The sequence below is a fragment of the Peromyscus californicus genome, unplaced genomic scaffold (assembly GCF_007827085.1).
Source record: "Peromyscus californicus insignis strain IS unplaced genomic scaffold, ASM782708v3 Scaffold_3__1_contigs__length_106647218, whole genome shotgun sequence".
Classification (NCBI taxonomy): Eukaryota; Metazoa; Chordata; class Mammalia; order Rodentia; family Cricetidae; genus Peromyscus; species Peromyscus californicus.
In genome coordinates, this window is record NW_026294551.1 from 14,946,438 (window position 1) to 14,952,437 (window position 6,000).

Sequence of the window (6,000 nt, forward strand, 5' to 3'; positions counted from 1 at the left end):
GTGACTGATCCTATCCATCACTGACCACATTTAGAGAATTGTTTTTTTTTTTTTAAACAGTAAAAAGAAAGATCCTGTGTCACTAATATTAGGACTCTACTAAAATGCAAACCCCATTAGCTTTATAATTTAGAGAAAGTATTTGAACCACTCTATTCCCCTGGGATGCAACTATCACATATAACCAGTACCTTTATGGGTTTCAAACAATCAGGTCAGATGGCGGGCACAGAAACCAGATACAGTACTTGATGTACATAATGTCATATACAGATTTATAGGAGCAGGTGAGGTCCTGATACATAAAAATCGAGGACCGTTCCTCCGTGTGTGCGTGGGAAGGGGTGTTGGTGAGAAACAGTCTCAAGTATATTTGACACTTTGGGACTTTAACCTGGATGAAAGAGTCCTCTGACCTCCCTAAAGATACAAAGGGTTATCATGCAAGACAAATTGCAAATAAACCAAAGTCCCTTAGGAGCTGGGGGTGCGTTGAGGAAGCAGTGCTGAACACACACACCCGCAACCTGCAGCCAAAGCTTCCCGGGCCTTTCAGGCAGTAAGTACTGGGGGTAAAAATTCGAAAACTGTGCGCTCTAGGATGGCCACTGTGTATTATACTTCTACGCCTATGTTGTTCTACATTCTATTACCTTAAACATAGATTCATTTTCTTGCTAGTAACAGTAAATTCAAAGCCAAACTAAACACAAGAAGCAGAGCCCAGTACCCATAGAGCTGTAGCCCAGGCTAAACATGGAACACAATACACAAATGTGAAAACATCCAAAGACCTGTCAGGTTTATTATGCTGTAGGAAGTTTCTTTCTCAAAAATAACTTGCTCATCCATGTCTGCTATGACTTAGGCGTCACTCATGCTGTGGAGGGGGTGTGTTCCCCTCAATTCTTCTACAAACATACAAAGTTCTTCAAGGTAGCAAGGGAATCAGAAACGATTGCTTCTTTTCTGCCACATACACACCCATGCTCTCCCTAACACCTGCTGGCATGGCAGAGAACTCAAAATAACTTTGTTAACCTGAGAAACATATAATATGAAAGTAAATTCTTTGCCCTCGCCCCCAACACACATACCAAAGAAGACAAAGAAGAAAAAAAGATGAAAAGCTATCGACTCCATTAACTGGGGACTACCCAAAGTTTCTGAGGCTCCATGTCACTGCTACCCTAGGACAGGGACTCCTGCACTAAGAGCCTCAATAAGTGCAAATGCACTCTTGGGGCATCTGATGGCTTCTTTCCACAATTCTGTCTCCCTCCCAAGTGTAGGGACCAAGGTTGACTCTAAGCACATCCCACAAATGCACAGCTTCCAGACGACAGCCAGGCAGCTGCGTCCCCTAACAACAAACTCACCCTAGAAATGAAAGCACCCCTGCATCCTAATAAGGAGACACAGCAGAGACCCCAAAGGTAGAGAGAGCTTTTTCCATGGATGGGCCACTTGTGGTGTCAGGATGACTAAAATGACCCAAGAGTAAAGAGATGAGGACCCCCTGACTTTCTCTAGACCAGTGGTCTTCAAAGTGCACCCCCTGGACAGCTGTGTGGCCACCCTGCGGGTGGGTACAGCAACCTGCACTTCAGCAGCCCGTCCAGGGAGAGCTGAGGCTGCCTTCAGCTTCACAATCACTTTTTTTCTTTTTTGCTCGATCTTGCTCACAATTCTAAAATCTTAATATACGATAGATTTGTAAATAGCTATCACTGTATGTAATCTGCCACCCATTCCCCCTTCACTTTCAAACATTAAAATAGTAAAACAATTATCCCATAAAAATCAAAAATTTCTTAAAAGGTAATATTGATTCCCCCTCCCATACATCATTCTAAGGCAGGCAGCCACATGCTAGTATGCTAAATAAAGTACAGAGGTAGAAATAGCCAAAAAGACCCCAAAAACATACTGAAAATCTCATAATATTGTTTAATGAACTCATAGAATGATATAAAACTTACTATGCTTTATGTTTAATATTTGTATCAAAATAAAATCTCTCTGTTGAACAAATTGCAAGTAAAGTCTGATCTACCACTCTGATGACTGAAACTACAAGACACGTGGGCTTTCTCTGGAAACCTATTTCGGAAAGATTCAGGGTACCCCTGTATAAACGGGCTGGGATTTCCCCAAGGCTTACAAGTCAAAGTCTCGATTCTATTAGGTACCTCCCTTACAAAACATTTTTTAAACAGGGAAGGTTTTTTTAAAGATCACTCTAAAGTAGGTAATTCCAGTAGGTTCAAATGTCTGAATGTTACACTAAAACTTAAAAAACAAAAACAAAACCTGTCTAACCTGACATTCTAGCTTCGAGTTGATGACATAATACCACTTTCTGATATCTTATTAGAATGTCAAATGCTAGCAAAAATCTCCCCCTTTCAGTGGTCTTGGGGTTGCTAATTAAACAGGGATGAAACTGGCCGAGTGTGAACTTAGCAGTCTTGCTGTCAAGTCTCAGAGGGAAATGTGAAGCCGACATGATGCGTACTCCGTCTGGGTACATGATACCGTGGGGGACATCCAGAGGGGGACATCCGGAGGGGGGACATCCGGAGGGGGACATCCGGAGGGCTATTCTGAACAAGAAGTCCTAGCTGAAGCATCACTCACCCTTCTTCTCATTTCTAGGCAGTATGAATATCGATCAAAGGACAAGTGATCTCCCAGGACATTTGTACCCAGAAGAAAAAGATACACAGGGTGATGGTCTTCATATGTTGAGGGAAAGGCAAACATTGTCTATTTGATAAGAAAAGACAAGCTTAGCCGTGAGGAAGTCGACAGGTGGGTGGGGAGGGATGAACAGCCTAAATATTTTAAAGCAGCAATGTATATATTTTACTATATGGGAAGTTTTAATCTTATGTTTTTATAGAATTTTTCTATTAACAAAACTCTCCACTATGCAATGATTCTTTCACACAATGATTTTTTCTCCTAAAAAATCAACTATTTTAGGAAATCTAACTTTTTCCACGACCATAGTTGAAATACTCAGATTTAACCTAAAATTGTTTTCATATCCTGACTCTTAGTCACAGTGGCTAGAGATATGTTCTTTTATGTTTTCAGTTTGCTCTCCAAATGAAACATATCAAACAGAACTATCAACTACACTATGCAACATAACACAACACACGAGCTCAAGGTTAGAAAGACACAGCTTCTTCAGAACTTCAGTGCCTTCAGACACAAGGAAACCTCTTACATAAACAGGCTTTATGTTTAATTGGGTAATGCTTATTCCACAAGATTTCTGCTTATTTTGTTCTCTGAGCAGAAAAGATCAGTTGATGCTCAGACCAAACCTGAACTTATCCTAGAATCTTGATTAGAATAAAACAAAAGCAAAAGAACCCACACCAGACAATTTGATGTTTTCCTCATACAACATGGCCCGCCCACACAGAAAGCATGTCTGTGTCAAGATGGGAAGGCCGAGGTCGTTAGTTTGAATGGTCAATAATTAACTACTGATTGAGCAAGGACAAGATATTATAGCAATGACAGAGCTAGAACGGACTTCTTTGAAAAACACACCAGAAAAAAATCCAGGATACAGTGCATGAGGTTGATCAACTCTCAACAGGAATTTATTTTTCAATCAAGAGGGGAAGGGGGATCAAACTTAGCATGAACACTATGAATGATCATGTAAAAGAGTGAAAGAAAGAAAAAGATGCAGGAAGGAAGGGAGAGAGGGAGGGAAAGAAATACTTCAAGTTGTAGTGAAATGACTAAAATCAGTACTGGCAGGGACAGGGAAACTCCACTGATCAAAAGAACAAAGAAATCATAAAATGACCTCAGGAGAAATCCATCCAGAAGAAAAGGGCATCACAGAGCTATCAAGTTCACAGAGCTATCAAGTTCACAGAGCTATCAAGTTTTCTTTAAAAAAAAAAAAAAAAGAGGGTGTGCTTATGTATGTAAACAAACACACACACATATATATACACACACACACATATGTGTGCATGTTCTGTCTGAGCTCTAAAGTTCAATCTGAGAAATGAAATAAGCTATTTTCATGACACTGACTAACCCTGCTAACACTAGCCAAGTAACAGCGAAGAGCCAGCAGGGAGAATTCACAATGGTTCTTTTGGTGGGATCTGCCGAAGACTGTTACTAGATGCTGCTGGTCATGAGTAACAGGCTCCTTTGAGCCCGGATGGGAAGACAGACACTGGAAATCGGGGAGTAGGGTTAAAATAAGCCTGTATACAGAACAGGAAAACACAGAGACAAATCCTCTACTAGCTGGCAGAATCAAGACAGAGATGGGAATACTCAGACATTCACAACGCAGCAGTCACAAGTAAGTAGCTAGTGTCATTTCTTAGAAATAACCACTTTGAGAATGTCACTGCACTCCGATGGGCTCCTCGCCCAAGGTGTCCTACCATCAGTGTCTTTACAGAAGATGACAGGGCACAGCACATGTGACCTTAACTAAACATAAATAATTTACAAACTGACATTTTTTAAAGGTTCAAGTATGAGAAACAGAAAACTAGGCAATAATCTGCTCATGAGAGGGGAACCAAAACAGTATAGTTCTGTCTGAATTAGCAAAATGGCTCTGAACACTTGCCCCAGCATGTGCTGCTGTCCCGTGTGTCTGCATGTGTGGGGGTGGGCAAGTGTGGGAGTGGGGGCTATCACCGATGGGACGTACAGCCTCATCATGGGGGAGTCCTACTTCTTGTTTGGGCACACAGTTAGAAAACACAGAGGCCTGTGGCAAAAGTTGTCTTGTTCAGCCTAAAACATGCCCAGCAATGTGATGATGTCACATCATGCAGAGAGTGTGGTACCCTGGCTCACTAGATCCACTCCCCTGCTGTGATTTGTACTATCCATTAACGCATCTCCAGTTTGTGGGTCCACATCTGCCACCTCAAAAGAGGTGGTCAGCCTGAGACAGGAAGCCAGGTACCAATGGCTCAGCCCTGAGCACAAAGGTGGAACTGAATTAGAGAGGCTGCATCATTGGTCTAGAGTTGGCTAGCCCTTAACCAATGCAGCCTTTTATCCCACGTTGTCTAGGGGTTCCAGGAGGCCATAGATGGCCGCCACAGACTAACCCCTAGTCATACAGATGTAGTAATTCTACCTTCCCCTTGCCACTTTCAACCCAGTTAAAAAAGTTCTCTCAAAAGAGTCTTCCAGAAAATTGTGCTCGAATGATCATCAGGAAGGTTGGCTCTTTTGAAATATCCCCTGGCCTCATCTTAATTTAAAAAGAAAAAAAAAAGATATATTGTAGTCTCAAGACATCTCAGAAATACAAGATCAGAACTACTAGATCAGGAACCGATAAGAACATTCATTACTTCAAATGTGTCAAAGAACACATGGAAAGGACAGCCTCTTCCTCCCTTTCCACATTCATTCACAACTGTCGGGCTGCAGACTACTGCAGACAGTTGTTTAAATTTTTTATGTTCAGTGAGTTCAAGGGGGAATTCCTGAAGAATCAAAAGATACGAAACATGCCCTAGATTTGATCGATTTTTGGACAAACACTGTTCTTTTATGATCTTCCTCACACAGAACAACTAGAAAAATCTTAGAATTGCCATGTGTAATGTCATATCTTAATGTAAACATCAAATAAGGTACCAAAATTTTCACTGGAGGAAAAGAAACCCAAACCTTTAGTCGGCACAGTTCTTTCTGCCCTGGAGGAGGGGCCAGGCTACAAACACTTACACATGCAGAATGAGAAAGAAGATTTTTTTTTCACTAAATTCACGCAGTTTTAAAATAGTTATCAAGTCTACTAAGCACCAACAATCCTAAAAATTTTTCAGCTTCATGATTTGTTTAAAAAACAAAAACAAAAAAACCAAAAACAACAACAACAACAAAACCATACTATGAAATTAACATTAAAAACAAGCTGTAAGCGTTGCTTCTCCAAAAAACCCAAAACAACAAAAACTAAATATGCCACTGGGTTTT